Source organism: Monodelphis domestica, chromosome 3 (genome assembly GCF_027887165.1).
Source record: "Monodelphis domestica isolate mMonDom1 chromosome 3, mMonDom1.pri, whole genome shotgun sequence".
In the NCBI taxonomy this organism is placed as follows: Eukaryota; Metazoa; Chordata; class Mammalia; order Didelphimorphia; family Didelphidae; genus Monodelphis; species Monodelphis domestica.
The window spans coordinates 69085879-69102976 of record NC_077229.1 but is presented as its reverse complement, the minus strand read 5'-3'; the positions used below and the strand labels follow the sequence as shown (position 1 = coordinate 69102976).

Sequence of the window (17098 nt, the reverse complement as noted above, 5' to 3'; positions counted from 1 at the left end):
GCTACTACCTTAGAGAATGATAATGGCTGATAATATGAAGCTACCAGAAAACTTTGATGCCTGGGAACAATGGCCAAACTGCCCTACTATCAAGGAAATAAGAGACCAGGGTTCCTGTGGATCTTGCTGGGCATTTGGAGCTGTGGAAGCTATTTCTGACAGGATCTGTGTACACAGTAATGGAAATGCTAATGTAGAAGTGTCTGCTGAGGATCTCCTTAGCTGCTGTGGATCTGAATGTGGGGATGGCTGTAATGGCGGTTTTCCTGCTGGAGCTTGGAACTTCTGGACTAAGAAAGGCCTTGTATCTGGTGGTCTCTATGATTCCCATGTGGGCTGCTGACCTTATTCCATTCCTCCATGTGAGCACCATGTGAATGGCTCCCATTCTGCCTGTACTGGAGAAGAGGGCGACACCCCCAGGTGCAGGAAGAAGTGTGAAGAGGGCTATTCTACTCAGTACAAGGATGACAAAAACTACAGATCAACCCCCTATAGGGTACCTTCAAGTGAGCAGGAGATCATGGCTGAGATCTACAAGAATGGCCCTGTGGAGGGAGCTTTTAGTGTGTATGAAGACTTCCTACACTACAAGTCTGGAGTATACCAGCACGTTGCTGGAGAGATGCTTGGAGGTCACGCCATTCAAATCCTGGCTGGGGTGTGGAAAATGGAATCCGTTACTGGCTGGCTGCCAACTCCTGGAATATTGACTGGGGTGATAATGGCTTCTTTAAATTCCTCCGTGGAAAGAATCACTGTGGGATAGAATCTGAAATTGTGGCTGGAATTCCCAGAACGGATCAATATTGAAAGAAGATGTAACCTGCTGCTATTTGTCTAACTATCAATAGCCCTTTGTGACTTTTAATCTTTCAAAAAAGAAAAAAAATCTTGGGAATGGGAAGAAGGTGAATGTGGGCAAATGAATACTTTTAAAAGACTTAAGTTTGGAGAGATACTCTTTTATTTATCTTTTGTTTAAAAAGGAAGTTTAAGGAGAGGATTTAGATAAATCATTGGGGTTTGAAAATTTGGTTGAGCTGAATTCTTGTGGGGTCAGCCAGCTCCATTGATAATAACATAGATGAATATTTCTTGATCTGACTCCAATTAATAATGCATGCCATTTCAGTTTAAGTAACTCTGTGAATAGCACATAGCACTGCTGGTAAACAGGCTGTGTAATACACTTGAGACCCAGGATGCTTTCTTTTAAAAAGGCCTTTTTTCCAGGGGTGTCTCCCAATTCCTGTTATCTTGACTCCTACAATTCCCCTCAACATTCATCTTTTAGGAACCTGAAGTCCAGGAACCAACAATGATTGAAGGAGTGGGGGGAGGAGTGTTTTCTCCCACAGGAATAGGGATGGGTTTTTTGTTTTGTTTTTTTTAATATTTTGACTTAGGAAGGAGGCAAAGAAATTCTCAGAAATTGACTTGGCTCCCACTTGTTAGGGGTAGAGGGAGGTAGAGTTGTGGGATGGGCCACAAAATGTTAGAATCCTATTTTGTCCCAGTTCTCACTGGTAAAAATCCTATACTATGCTTACTTCTCCTTAGTGCCACTCCACTTTTAGTGCCAGTTAGCCTGAAGCTATTAAAGCTTTGCAGTATTGCACATGCCCTTGGGTCTTTTCTGTGGTGATAAAAAAAATAGATTTCTCTATTTTTGTTTAATGTACCTTGATTGATCATACAAAAGAGTAGCCAGGATCCCTTTTACTCAATAGAAACCTGTGCCTGTGGTTTTAAAAGAAAAGCAGTAATCCCTCTTCTGATGTTCTTGGGGGACAGTCGAGAAGGAGCAGGATTATGGTTCTGTCCACAGGAGAAACAAGATTTTGTTGTTCTTGGGAAATCACTGCTTTACCCTATCATGCAATTTAATCTCAGTGTTGATTTTAGTGACTAAATGGAATCCAGGACCCTTGTGCCAATAAAAGATTTCTCCTAAAAAAGCCAAAAAAAAAAAAAAGAAGTCTCTTCCCTTTCACCAGCCGAGGGTAAAGTCAGAGAGGCCTGTCTCCAACAGCAGTCAAAGAAAGCAAGCTCAGTAACTGAAACCCAGTGAGTGAGTGACCCAGTCAGAGACCCAGTGAGAGGACATCACCAACTGACAGAACTTTTCTCGTGTTCTTTCTTGTAAATTCTGGTCTCACAAACTGCTTGTCCCCTCAGAGATCTCTTTATCAAATATCTTATTTAATCAACATGTTCATCAATATTCTGTTTTCCTTAGTATATTTTTATTAATTAGTTCATCCCATTCACATTCAGCATCCTAATTACTGTATTTCCCACCATCTTATTATTCCCTTTAGATGCTGCTCTATTCCCTTTCACTCTGATCCTCTGCTTTATGTTATATAGTTCTCACATTCTCAATCCCTTCCCTTTCCTCTCAGTGTAATCATCTCTTTCACCCCCTAATTTTTTGTACATTTCCTATCATACATACATATCATTTCATATCACATTTACATATCATGATATCATCATAATCAGTTTGCTTCCTCATCCTCTTTTTGTTTTCTTTCTCTTTTTATTTAGTCAATTTAGAAATTATTCCTTGGTTACAAGAATCATATTCTTTCCCTCAATCTCCTTCCCCCGCCCTTCCCTTAGCCGACGTGCAATTACACTGGTTATTACATGTGTCCTTGATCAAAACCTATTTCCATGTTGTTGATGTTTGCACTAGAATGTTCACTCAGAGTCTACATCCCCAGTCATATCCCCTTGACCCATGTATCAAGGAGTTGTTTTTCTTCTGTGTTTCTACTCCCACAGTTTTCCCTCTGAATGTGGATAGTGTTCTTTCTCATAGATCCCTCTAAGTTGTTCAGGATCACTGCCTTGCCACTAATGGAGAAGTCCATTACATTCACACAGTGGATCAGTCTTTGTGTACAATGTTCTCCTGGTTTTGCTCCTCTCACTCTGCTTCAATTCCTGGAAGTTGTTCCAGTTCACATGGAATCCCTCCAGTTTATTATTCCTTTTAGCACAATAGTATTCCATCACCAACATATACCACAATTTGTTCAGCCATTCCCCAATTGAAGGGCATCCCCTCGTTTTCCAGTTTTGGGCCACCACAAAGAGCACAGCTATGAATATTTTTGTACGAGTCTTTTTCTCCATTATCTCTTTGGGGTACAAACCCAGCAGTACTATGGCTGGATCAAAGGGCAGACAGTCTTTTAGCACCCTTTGGGCATAGTTCCAGATTGCCCTCCAGAATGGTTGGATCAATTCACAACTCCACCAGCAGTGCATTAATATCCCAATTTTGTCTGCAGTTATTTTAAATGGAAGTGCTCTATCTCTACCTGTAGGATTTTGTCAATAAAATATAGAAATGCTGATAATTTAGGGTTTTTAATATCTTGCAACTTTGATAAAGCTTTTATTTTAACTAGTTTTTTAATGGAATCTTTAGGGCTCTCAAAGTATACCATCATATTGTCTGCATGGTATGATAGTTTTCTTTCCTTGTTGCCTATTCTTATTATTTTAATTTTAAAAAATCTTACTGATATAATATTTCTAACACAATATTGAATAATAGTGATGATAATGTACATTCTTGCTTCACCTTTTATATTTTTACAAGTTTTCTAGCATAAGTTCTCCATAGCATAAGGTCTCTAGCATAAGAACATAAGTTCTCCAAAATTACAAGATCCAAATTGTCTCCCTCCCTCCCTAGCTGCCCCATTCCTGAGATGGTAAAGCAATCTGATCTCCACATTAGTCACTCTTGTGAGAAGATACTATATAAAATTAAAACACTAATAAAATACAGTGATGAAGAGTACAATTGATCTGCATTCACACTCCAGTGGATTCTCTCAAAGTGGCTAGTATTCTTTTTTTTTTAAACCCTTACCTTCCATCTTGGAGTCAATACAGTGTATTGGAATCTTTAGGGCTCTCGAAGTATACCATCATGTTGTCTGCATGGTGTGATAGTTTTGTTTCCTCGTTGCCTATTCTTATTCATTTAATTTAAAAAATCACTGATATAATATTTCTAACACAATATTGAATAATAGTGATGATAATGGACATTCTTGCTTCAACTTTTATATTTTTAGGAAGGTCAATACTGTGATTTGGCTCCAAGGCAGAAGAGTGGTAAGGGGGGTAGGCAATGGGGGTCAAGTGACTTGCCCAGGGTTACATAGCTGGCAAGTGTTTTGAGGCCAGATTTGAACCTAGGACCTCCCATCTCTAGGCTTGGCTCTCAATCCACTGAGTTCCCCAGCTGCCCCCAGGGAGGTGGATAGTATTCTTATAGAAAGTCGGTGCATCTTTCTTTCTCTCACTTTTTTTTATATCATTCCAACAAAAATAATCATACTTGTGGCTCGTCTATGTAGAATCCTTCTAAATGTCCTAAGAAAGATAAAATTCTTAGGAGTAACATGTGTCATCTTTCCATATAGGAATATAAACAGTTTAACCATATTCAGTCCCTTATGATTTCTGTCATGCTTACCTTTTCATGCCTTGAAACGTCTCTATTTCATTAAATAGTCTTTTAAGCCTCCTTTTTCCCCCAAAAAGGTGGTACTCAATTTTTCTGTATAAGTCACTCTTGATTGTAATCCTAGCTCCTTTGCCTTCCAGAATGTCATTTCAAGCTCTCTTCTTTTGTTATATGGCAGCTGCTAAATCTTGTGTGATCTTGGCTATGGCTCCAGAATATTGAATTAGTTTCTTTCTGGCTGCTTACCAAATTTTTCCTTGATCCCTGGGAATTCTGGAATTTGGTTTAATATCCTCAGGAATTTTCATTTCAGGATCTACTTTAAGACATGATGGGTAGATTTTTTCAATTTCTATTTTACCCTTTTGATTCTAAGATCTCAGGGTAGTTGTCTTTGAAAAAAAAATTTGAAATATGATATTTAGGCTCTTTTTATGTCATGGCTTTCATTTCAGTTCATCCAAAAATTCCAAGATTATGTCTCCTCAGATCTTTTTTCAGGATCAGTTGTTTTTCCACTGACATATTCCAAATTTAATTTTTCCCCATTCAATTTTGTTTTATTTTTTATTGATATCTCATAGAATCATCAGCTTCCATTTGCTCAATTCTAATTTTTAAGAAATTATTTTCTTCAGTGAGGTTTTGCATATCCTATTCCAGTTTGTCAATACTGTGTTTTAAGTAGTTTTTTCTTCAATAAATTCTGATGACTTTTTTTTTTACTATTTGGCAGATTCTGGTTTTTAATATATTCTTCTCTTCAATATTTTTTGTGCCTCTCTTACCAAATTGTTAATTTTCTTTTCTTACTTTACCTGTGTCACTCTTTTTTTTTTTTGCCCAAAATTTTCTTCTACATTTATCTTTTTCTTTTTTGGGGGGGGGTTTGACTAGTTTACATTTTTCTTTGAGACTTTGCTTGTATCTATTTTCACATTGCTGAATTCTTCAGTTTATAGCTTGATCTTCCCTGTTATCAGAGTAGCTTTTTATGACCAAGTTCTTTTGTTGTTAATTCATTTTTGCAGCCTATTTTTCGACTTTAAATTTTATGGTAAAGTTGGGTTCTTCTCACCTGTAGGTGGGGGAGGCAGCATCCCAAACTTCAGGGTTTTTTGTGCTACTATTTTCAGAAGCAGTCTTGTGGTCCATAAGTTTTGGGAGCTTCCCAGGTGGGGTGGTCTTTCATCAGTCATCGCTCACTTGGTATATGCTATGGTTTTTACCTAGGAATAGCTCTATTCTCCTGTAGCCACAAGCATTAGAATTCTTTTTGCCCTACAATAGGGCCCCTGCTCCCCTTCAGCTTTAGCTCCTTCTTTAATCCTTCTCTCTTTTTTCTTGTCCCCACCTGTTTCCTGCTTGAGTTTAATTTACTTCTATACAAAGCTCTGGATGTGTGTGTGTGCTTGACACTCCTTTTTCTGGGTCAGACCAGAGGCTTTCCCCACTTTTTTTATGCTTTTTGTATCTCTTCTTCTCCTGTATCCTAGCTATGAGAAACAGCAGGTTCTTCCCCATTTCTTCTCTATGGCAATCCTTCATTCTGCTTTTTCTTTCCTCTTAAAACCAATCAAACACAACAGAATCCTCCCCGTGTATTGTCTGTCTTGATTGCTCAGTGGAATTCTTACAGGAGAGTTGTTCCATCTTTTTTATTTCTGTTATGATATAAATCCATCCTTGCCATCTATCTAGTATGAGAGACAGAGCAGTAGGGAGCTAGTGGGCTGAACCATTGCTCTGCTTTGGTCACTGCATCTCTCCCACCTGGGCTAGACCTTCCTCCCAAGAACCCTGAGAAGAGGAGCACTCCTCTGCAAGCTCCCCTGCTTCATGCTGATCTGTGTGGACATCCCTGAGGGTAAGCCTCTCCGAGGAGAAGGAACGGGACATCCTGACCACTATGGACACTGATGGCCGACGTAATAACTGACCAATAGCTGGGTCTGGGTAGTCCAAAAGCCCTAGGTATAGCGGCAAAGCTGCCCAGACCACTGGCTCAGGCCCACTCAGTCCTCTTGAGGGAGCAATCCCAATGGAGGCAGAACCTGAACACTGTCTCTGCCAGCCTGTAGACTTTGCCTCCTCAGCAGCCACAGCTCCTTATAGCCCTGCCTCGCAGAGGATGAGTCCAGCTGACACCAAGAGTTAAGCCAAGCGCAGGAAGAACAAGCCGGGCGGTGGGAGCAGCGGTAACAGCGGCGGTGGCTGCAGAGGCGGCAAGGCTGGCCGGGCCGTGGCCCAGGCAGAGGTGGAGGCGGCCTTGAAGGGTCCCCAACCCCTGGCATGGCTTCCCTCCAGAGCACTGCAGTAGGCCTGCTCTTGGCCCAGGCCACGATGCCCAACGGGCCCCTGGACAATCCCTCACCCTCTTTCTAACTTAGTTTCTTCCATATTCTCTACTACAAAGAATACTTTTTGACAATTACAGATATTCTCTTTCCATTTAGACATATAAACATTTTGACCTTAATGAGTCCATTCAATTTTCTCTTTTTTATTTACCATTTTGGGCTTCTCTTCTGCCTCATGTTTGGGCATAAATTTTTTTATTTTGGTCTGACTTATTCCTCAGGAATGCTTGGAAATCTGCTATATTATTGAATTTCCATTCTCCCCCTGAAAGAATATACTCAGTTTTGCTGTATAGGTGACTCTGGGTTATAAACACAGATCTTTTGCCTTCCTGAATATCCTATTCCATAACACTCTATCCTTCAGTGTAGAAGCTGCTAGATCCTGTGTAATCCCGATTTCAGTTTCATGATATTTGAATTTTTTTATGGCTGTTTACAGTATTTTCTTTTTAGCTTGGTGGCTCTTGAATTTATTACATTCTTGGAAATTGTCATTTGAGCATTTCTTTCTAGAAGTGATCTGTGAATTTTTTCAATTTCAATTTTATTTTTGTGTCTGAGGATATCTCATGCGTTTTCTTTGGTAATTTCTGGTAGTGTGACACCCTACACCAAAATAAACTCAGAATGGATGAATGAACTGAATATAAAGAAGGAAACTATAAGCAAATTAGGCAAACACAGAATAGTATACTTGTCAGATCTTTGGGAAAGGAAAGATGTTAAAACCAAGCAAAAGCTAGAAAAAAATCACAAAATGTAAAATCAATCATTTTGATTACATCAAATTAAAAAGCTTTTCTACAAACAAAACTAATGCATCCAAAATTAGAAGTGTAAAGATTAAAATTTGGGGAAGCTGAGGCAGGTAGAAATTAGTTTCTCTCTGCAAGGACTATTATATTTTTAGAGTTTTATTGAAGATTAAGGATTAAAGAAAATACAGGATAAGAAAGCACGTGTCTAGGCCCAGCCTAGACACCCTCACCTACATTATGAAAAGAGCTGTGTCTGCTTGCAAGCAGAAACAGGAAAGGGCCACAAAAGCCTTTCCAATCAGGTTAAATACTTCTTCTCCATCTCTGCCCAGGTGAGAATTCAGTGACATTACAAAGCATCCTGGGGAAGTGGACCAAGGACCAATTCTTTGGATTGAAGTTCTGTATTCAAGTCCATTTTTACATTTCACCATTTGATTCTAATTGGGAAAGGTTTCCCCAAAAAGGATCATGAAAACATAATCAACTTAAAGATTACAATAATTTGAGAATGAGGAGAGGAACAAAACCAATAACTGCTGGACACATTGACAAAGAGCCAGTTAGGGGGCAGTCCCCTTTCTGGCATGAAAGTATACATACAAATAAATGTTCAATCAAATACACCCAAAGTTCATTTTTGTGCAGCTTGTGATCTGGAGGCTTCTTCTTTTTTTTTAAATATATTTTATTTGATCATTTCCAAGCATTATTCGTTAAAGACATAGATCATTTTCTTTTCCTCTCCCCCACCCCCCATAGCCGACGCGTAAGTCCACTGGGCATTAGATGTTTTCTTGATTTGAACCCATTGCTTTGTTGATAGTATTTGCATTAGAGTGTTCATTTAGAGTCTATCCTCTGTCATGTCCCCTCAACCTCTATATTCAGGCAGTTGCTTTTCCTCGGTGTTTCCACTCCCATAGTTTATCCTTTGCTTATGAATGGTGTTTTTTCTCCTGGATCCCTGCAAGATGTTCAGGGACATTACACCGCCACTAATGGAGAAGTCCATTACATTCGATTATACCACAGTGTATTAGTCTCTGTGTACAATGTTCTCCTGGTTCTGCTCCTCTCGCTCTGCATCACTTCCTGGAGGTTGTTCCAGTCTCCATGGAACTTCTCCACTTTATTATTCCTTTTAGCACAATAGTACTCCATCACCAACATATACAACAGTTTGTTCAGCCATTCCCCAATTGATGGGCATCCCCTCATTTTCCAGTTTTGGGCCACCACAAAGAGCGCAGCTATGAATATTTTTGTACAAGGCTTTGTGTCCATTATCTCTTTGGGGTACAGACCCAGCAGTGCTATGGCTGGGTCAAAGGGTAGATATTCTTTTGTCGCCCTTTGGGCATAGTTCCAAATTGCCCTCCAGAATGGTTGGATCAGTTCACAGCTCCACCAGCAATGAATTAATGTCCCTATTTTGCCACACCCCCTCCAGCATTCATTACTTTCCTTTGCTGTTATGTTAGCCAATCTGCTAGGTGTGAGGTGATACCTCAGAGTTGTTTTGATTTGCATCTCTCTGATTATAAGAGATGTAGAACACTTCTTCATGTGCTTGTTAATAGTTTTGATTTCTTTATCTGAGAACTGCCTATCCATTTCCCTTGCCCATTTATCAATTGGAGAATGGCTTGATTTTTTGTACAATTGATTTAGCTCATTATAAATATGAGTAATTAAACCTTTGTCAGAGGTTTCTATGAAGATTTTTTCCCAATTTGTTGTTTCCCTTCTTATTTTAGTTATATTGGTTTTGTTTGTACAAAAGCTTTTTAGTTTGATGTAGTCAAAATTATTTATTTTACATTTTGTGATTCTTTCTATATCTTGCTTGCTTTTAAGGCCTTTCCCCTCCCAAAGGTCTGACATGTATACTATTCTGTGTTTACCCAATTTACTTATGGTTTCCTTCTTTATGTTTAAGTCACTCACCCATTTTGAATTTATCTTGGTGTAGGGTGTGAGGTGTTGATCTATTCCTAGTCTCTCCCACACTGTCTTCCAATTTTCCCAGCAGTTTTTATCGAATAGTGGATTTTTGTCCCAAAAGCTGGGATCTTTGGGTTTATCGTATACTGTCTTGCTGAGGTCGCTTTCCCCCAGTCTATTCCACTGATCTTCCTTTCTGTCTCTTAGCCAGTACCAAATTGTTTTGATGACTGCTGCTTGGTAATATAGTTTTAGGTCAGGGACTGCAAGGCCCCCATCATATGTGTTTTTTTTTCATTATTTCCCTGGATATCCTTGATCTTTTGTTCTTCCAAATGAACTTTGTTATGGTTTTTTCTAAATCAGTGAAGAAGTATTTTGGTAGTTCAATGGGTATGGCACTAAATAGATACATAAGTTTGGGTAGGATGGTCATTTTTATTATATTGGCTCGTCCTATTCATGAGCAGTTAATGTTTTTCCATTTGCTCAAGTCTAGTTTTAGTTGTGTGGTGAGTGTTTTGTAGTTGTGTTCATATAGTTCCTGTGTTTGTCTTGGGAGGTAGATTCCTAGGTATTTTATTTTGTCTAAGGTGATTTTGAATGAGATTTCTCTTTCTAGTTCTTGCTGCTGAGCTGTGTTGGAGATATATAGAAAAGCTGATGATTTGTGTGGGTTTATTTTGTATCCTGCAACTTTGCTAAAGTTGTTGATTATTTCAATTAGCTTTTTGGTTGAATCTCTAGGATTCTTTAAGTAGACCATCATGTCATCCGCAAAGAGTGATAACTTGGTCTCCTCTTTGCCTATTTTGATGCCTTCAATTCCTTTATCTTCTCTAATTGCTACTGCTAGTGTTTCTAGTACAATGTCAAATAGTAGAGGTGATAATGGGCATCCTTGTTTCACTCCTGATCTTATTGGGAATGCATCTAGTTTATCCCCATTGCAGATGATATTAGCTGTTGGTTTTAGATATATACTGTTTGTTATTTTTAGGAATGACCCTTCTATTCCTATGCTTTCTAGTGTTTTTAATAGGAATGGGTGTTGTATTTTATCAAAGGCTTTTTCTGCATCTATTGAGATAATCATGTGGTTCTTGCTAGTTTGCTTGTTGATGTGGTCAATTATGTGGATGGTTTTCCTAATGTTGAACCAGCCCTGCATCCCTGGTATGAATCCTACTTGATCATGGTGAATGATCCTTCTGATCACTTGCTGGACTCTTTTTGCTAGTATCCTATTTAAGATTTTTGCATCTATATTCATTAGGGTGATTGGCCTATAGTTTTCTCTCTCTGTTTTTGACCTGCCTGGTTTTGGATTCAGTACCATGTTTGTGTCGTAAAAGGAGTTTGGTAGAACTCCCTCTGTGCTTATTATGTCAAATAGTTTGTATATTATTGGGATTAACTGTTCTCTGAATGTTTGATAGAATTCACAGGTGAATCCATCAGGCCCTGGGGATTTTTTCTTAGGAAGTTCTTTGATGGCTTGTTGGATTTCAATTTCTGATATGGGATTATTTAAGAATTCTATTTCCTCTTCTGTTAGTCTAGGCAGTTTGTACTTTTGTATATATTCATCCATTTCTCCTAAATTGGTGTATTTATTGCCATCTAATTGGGCAAAGTAATTTCTAATGATTGCCTTCATTTCATCTTCATCAGAGGTGCTGTCCCCCTTTTCATCTTTAATGCTGTGAATTTGCTTTTCTTCCTTCCTTTTTTTAATTAGATTGACCAGTACTTTGTCTATTTTGTTTGTTTTTTCAAAGTACCAGCTTCTTGTCTTATTTATTAAATCAATAGTTCTATCACTTTCGATTTTATTAATTTCTCCCTTAATTTTTAGGATTTCTAGTTTGGTTTTCTGCTGGGGGGTTTTAATTTGATTGCTTTCGAGTTTTTTCATTTGCATTTCCAATTCATTGATCTCTGCTCTCCCTTGTTTGTTAATATAAGCATTCAGGGATATGAATTTACCTCTGATTACCGCTTTGGCTGCATCCCAAAAGGTTTGAAAGGATGTTTCGCCATTGTCATTTTCCTCGATGAAATTATTGTTTCTATGATTTCTTCTTTAACTAAACGGTTTTGGAGTATCATATTGTTTAATTTCCAATTGGTTTTAGATTTGGTTTTCCATGTACCATTACTAATCATTATTTTTATTGCCTTGTGATCTGAGAAGGCTGCATTCATTATTTCTGCTTTTCTGCATTTGTGTGCTATGTTTCTGTGACCTAATGTATGGTCAATTTTTGTGAATGTGCCATGTGGTGCTGAGAAGAAGGTGTATTCCTTTTTATCCCTATTTATTTTTCTCCATATGTCTATTAATTCTAATTTTTCTAAGATTTCATTCACTTCTTTTACCTCTTTCTTATTTATTTTTTGATTTGATTTATCTAAATTTGATAATGGTTGGTTTAAGTCTCCCACTAGTATGGTTTTATTGTCTATTTCTTCCTTCAATTCTCCTAGTTTCTCCATTAGAAATTTGGGTGCTATATTATTTGGTGCATACATGTTGATTAATGATATTTCCTCATTGTCTAGAGTCCCTTTTAACAAAATATAATTACCTTCCCTATCCCTTTTGATCAGGTCTATTTTTGCATTGGCTTTATCAGATATCATGATTACCACTCCTGCCTTCTTTCTATCAGTTGAGGCCCAGAAGGTCTTACTCCTTCCTTTAATTCTGACCTTGTGGGTGTCAACCCGCCTCATGTGTGTTTCTTGAAGACAACATATGGTAGGGTTTTGGATTCTAATCCATTCTGCTATTCGTCAACGTTTTATGGGTGAGTTCATCCCATTCACATTCAAAATTAAGATTGTCATTTGTGGACTCCCTGGCATTTTGATAGCCTTCCCTAATTCTAACCTTTTCTTCTTTGGCTCTACCTTTTAGTCCAGTGATTTACTTTGAATAAGTCCCCCTTGTCCCCTCCCTTGATGTTTCCCGTTTTAGTCCCTCCCTTTTCCCCCCTCCCCCTTTCTTTCCCTCCCTTTTTGTTCTCCCTCCCTCCCTCCCCCCTTTGGTTTTCCCTTCTCCCTACCCTTGTTGGGTAAGATAGAATTCAAGATCCCAATGGATCTGGATGTTTTTCCCTCTCAGAGTTGATTTCCCTGAGATTGAGGTTTAAGTAACCCCCCCCCCTCTTCCTCTCCTTCTTATAGGAGTTTTCTTCCCCTCCCCTTCCCATGTGAATCTTTGTGTGAGAATGATTATTCTATTTGGTCTTTCTTTACCCCCTATTTATATATTACATTTTCCCCACATGTTGGTATACATAGATTGATATAAATGTAGTCCTTATAGAAGAGTGTTTGAGTAAAAGAAGAAGATAACATTTTTCCCCTTTCCTTAATATTTACCTTTTCAGGTATTCCTTGCTCTTTGATTTTCGGTATCAAACTTTCCACAGAGCTCTGGTCTTTTCTTTGCAAAAAGTTGGAAATCTTCTATTTTGTTGAATGCCCATACTTTCCCTTGGAAGTATATAGTCAGTTTTGCTGGGTAGTTGATTCTTGGTTGGAGACCCAGCTCTCTTGCCTTTCTGAAGATCATGTTTCATGCCTTACGATCATTCAGAGTAGAACTTGCAAGGTCTTGTGTGACCCTGATTGGCATTCCTTTATATCTAAATTGTCTTTTTCTGGCTTCCTGTAGGATTTTTTCTTTTGTTTGATAGCTTTGGAATTTGGCAATTACATTCCTGGGAGTTGTCTTTTGGGGGTTTAGTGTAGAAGGTGTTCTGTGAGCTCTGTCAGTGGCTGTATTGCCCCCTTGTTCTAGAATCTCTGGGCAATTTTCTTTGATTATATCTTGTATCACCATATCGAGTTTGGTGTTTATTTCTGGCTTTTCTGGGAGTCCAATTATTCTTAAATTATCTCTTCTCCCTCTATTTTCCAGATCTATCACCTTGTCGGTGAGATATTTTATGTTCTCTTCTAATTTCTTGGTGTTTTGGCTTTGCTTTATTAGTTCTTGCTTTAAAGCCTGGTTTTCTTTTACAGTTTGGTCAAACTGGTTTTGTAGATGCGTGAATTTCTTTTGCATTATTTCCCACTTTTCCTCCCAGAAGGCTTCCATCTTTTTGGTCATTTCTGATTCAAATTCTTCATGGGTTTGTGGAGAGTTTCCATTTCCTTGGAAGATTTTGGAGCATTTTCTTGTAGGTCTTCTTCTATCTGCTCTGTATTTTGTATTTTGGCTCCATAGAATGTGTCCAAAGTCGCCCCTTTCTTCTTATTTTTCTTGGTATTTTGGGGCTTCTGTGCTTCTGTGGAGTTTGCCATCTCTGAATGTGGAGGATTAGCTGTTCTTATCTCTGTCTGGTGTTCAGAGGCTTTAGTCCTGGGCAGATTGTCGGTTCTATGAGGTTTCCCTGGGTTAAATTGAGTATGCCTCACTGGAACTGGAGTGGAAGGGTCGGACCAGGAGGCCACACTCTCCCCCGGCTCTCTGGGTCGGGTTGCTTTCCGGAAGTTGCCTTCAGAATAGCTGGCCGTGAGGCTGTTTCGTCGGCCTGGGGGGGATTGGCTTCGGCTTCCCAGAGCTCCGAGGGCAGGGACTTTCGCTGAGACTTGGATAGCAGGATCCAGCCCATGAGGCTGTCTTGCCCACCCTGAGGGTTGCTATTGTTTCAGACAAGCCTGCTCTCTGCAGCGGGAGCTCCGAGGGCAGTGACTTTCACTTAGACTTGGATAGCAGGATCCAGCCCGTGAGGCTGTCTTGCCCGCCCTGAGGGTTGCTGTTGTTTCAGACAAGCCTGCTCTCTGCTGTGGGGAGCTCCGAGGGCAGTGACTTTCACTGGGACTCGGATAGAAGGCCCTGAGGGTTGCTGTTGTTTCAGACAAGCCTGCTCTCTGCCGGGGGAGCTCCGAGGGCAGTGACTTTCACTGGGACTCGGATAGAAGGCCCTGAGGGTTGTTGTTCCGAGGACCCTGCTCTCTGAGCCCAGCAGGGCTGAGGCTTCCGGGAGCCTTGGACTCTTAGAAAGAGTTGAATGTTTTGAGGGGAAGGCAATGAGTTAAGATTTGGACATGTTGAGGCTCAGATGTCTACAAGAAACCCAGTTCAAAATTTCCAAAAGGCAGTTTGTTCAATAGGAGTCATAAGACTGGAGGTCATGACAGAGATTAAGGGATGGATGACCAGATTTGAGAATCATCAATTTATAGATGATGGTTAAATCTTCTGAGTTTAGTAGAATATTGAGTGAAATCTCATAGAAGAAGAGAGGGGCCCAGCTCAAAGTCTTGTAGGTCACCTACATTAAGCATTTATGACCTAGATAAGAATCCAGCAAATGAGACCAAAGAGAGTAGTCATACAAGTTAAAGGAGAACCACGAGAGTTGTGTTATGAAAATGAAAGAGAATGGGTTGATGATATCAAAGACTGCAGAAAGCTTCAGAAGAATGAGGATGAAGAAAGGGCCATTAAGAGATTTTTGCAATTAAGAGATTGTTAACAACATTGGAGAGAGCAATTTCACTTGAGCGATGAGGTTGAAAACCAGACTGTAGTTAAAATGAGAGTAGAAAGAAGGAAAGTGGAAGCACCTTTTATAGAGAGCTTCCTCAAGGATTTCAGTCACTAAAGGGAAGAGAGACAGGAGATTATAGCTCTCAGGGACAGGTGGATAAAAGGAAGGTTTTTTCCAGATGGGGAAGTAGGAAATCTGTCATTAGATTAGAAGAGTTTTTAAAAAAAATGAGAGAATGGGAATACTAGAGAGATTCTCTGTTCGATGAACGATGAAGAAAAGAGAGCAGATATTTTGGAGTTTCCTTCAAAATATAAGGGATATAATATATAAAATATAAAATATATATAAATATAATATATATATAAAATATAATCTTGTCCTTTCTACCCCCAGTCCTGTGTCTGAGATTTATGTTCTCATTTATTCTTCTAGCGAGTGAGATTGGTGTAGGGCCCTTCACCCATATCCGAGACCACGGATCAGCAAGAGACATGACATCAGTGACCAGTGAATCTACTGCAGGTGCCATGGGTAAGAAAATATTTCTTTTCTTTCTATTATACTGGTATTCATCCTTGCTCTGGGCCCTTGTTTTCCAGCTTTCAAATATGATATGGACTCATCTTCATCGTCCGAGAACAGGAAAGTTTGTGATTAGGTGGTAAGACCCGGCAACTTCCTCTGTCCCATTATTGTCTGCCCAGATGTCAGCCTTTGGATGAAGAGCTCATGGAGGATTTTGTCCATTTCTTGTGTTAGTTTGTGTGTATACATATAATTTACTATGATAAAAGTCAGCTACTGGAGGACAGGCTTTTCTATGCCCAGCACCTAAAACCCTGAATGGAGTAGCTGATTCTTAACAAATGATTACTGCTTCATTTTCCATTTAACCTGAGCAGGTATCCGTCAGGCAGTTTGTCTGAGCCTGGATCCCTATCTCATCTGAGGGCCAGATGACAGGACAGATCCATCTACATATCAGTCTCTTCTTATTTAATACTTTCTCATGGTGGCCATGCACCCTGGAGCAAAAGTAGATCCTAATTTCTGTCAGTCTTTTTGTTTTGCAAGTGCTTGTCAAGGACAAGGTGCTAACGTGAGGAGTTGGGGACTCGGGACGTTCAAAATCCTCACAGGCTCTGGGGAACTCTGTCCAAATGGCTCCAAACTCCCCCCCCCATAATGTCACCACAGGAGATGGACCCTCCCTGGGAACAGAACCTCACACTCCTATCCACGAATCTCTGAGCCCAGGGCCAGGCTCCTTTCCTGCCTTAAGTACTCCCGCAGCCTGCACAAGCACAGCTTCCCTTGAGGCTGCTACTTCATTGGAGGACCCAGGGCCAGCCGGCCTGACTCCATAGACTGAGAGAAACCCACAGGCAACACCAACTCCAGCTATCACCCTGCCTCCAGCCAGCACACAGGAAGTTTGCACAACAGCATCTCCCAGTCCTCCTGACACAACCACAGAGGGCAGCAGTGTCAAGGCAGGCACAGCCTCTGTTTCTGATCAAGTGCCTTCCACTTCCTGCCTCTTCCCAAATAAGCATATTTTAAATAAGCTTCCCAGGGAGGGAATTGGGGTGTGGCCTTGGAGGAAATGGGGAGTGTCTGTCCAGGGAGGGTCAGTTTGTGCCTTTCTAAGGAGAAGGGTCTTCCTCCCAGGTCCTTCCTCTCTTTAGCCTTCCATTGGGCCACTGTAGGGACTTTTTCTTGGCTCCATATCTGTTGAATTAGTGTCATCTCTCCAGGCTTCCTCAACTCCATGCAAGGATAGTTTCACAATCCCTGTGCTAAAGTGATTCTCCTCTTCTTATTGATGGATTCTGATTCCACTAAATCAAACATATATGGAGGTTGTCCATCAGTGAGTCCGTGCTTTGAAGGGGGAAACTTGGTTATTCATCCTGTGGAGAAAAGTCAGAGAAGCCATGTATTTTTGGTCTCAGCAGATAGTAGCAACAATGTACTTTCCTTTGGGAGTCCTCTAATAATGACTTGACTGAGCTCTGG

General features: G+C 39.9%; 1 pseudogene; it reads left to right on the top strand.

The window, feature by feature from the left end:
* On the top strand, positions 1 to 825 carry LOC130457916 (cathepsin B-like; annotated as a pseudogene).
* Positions 826 to 17098: the final 16273 nt, after the last annotated feature.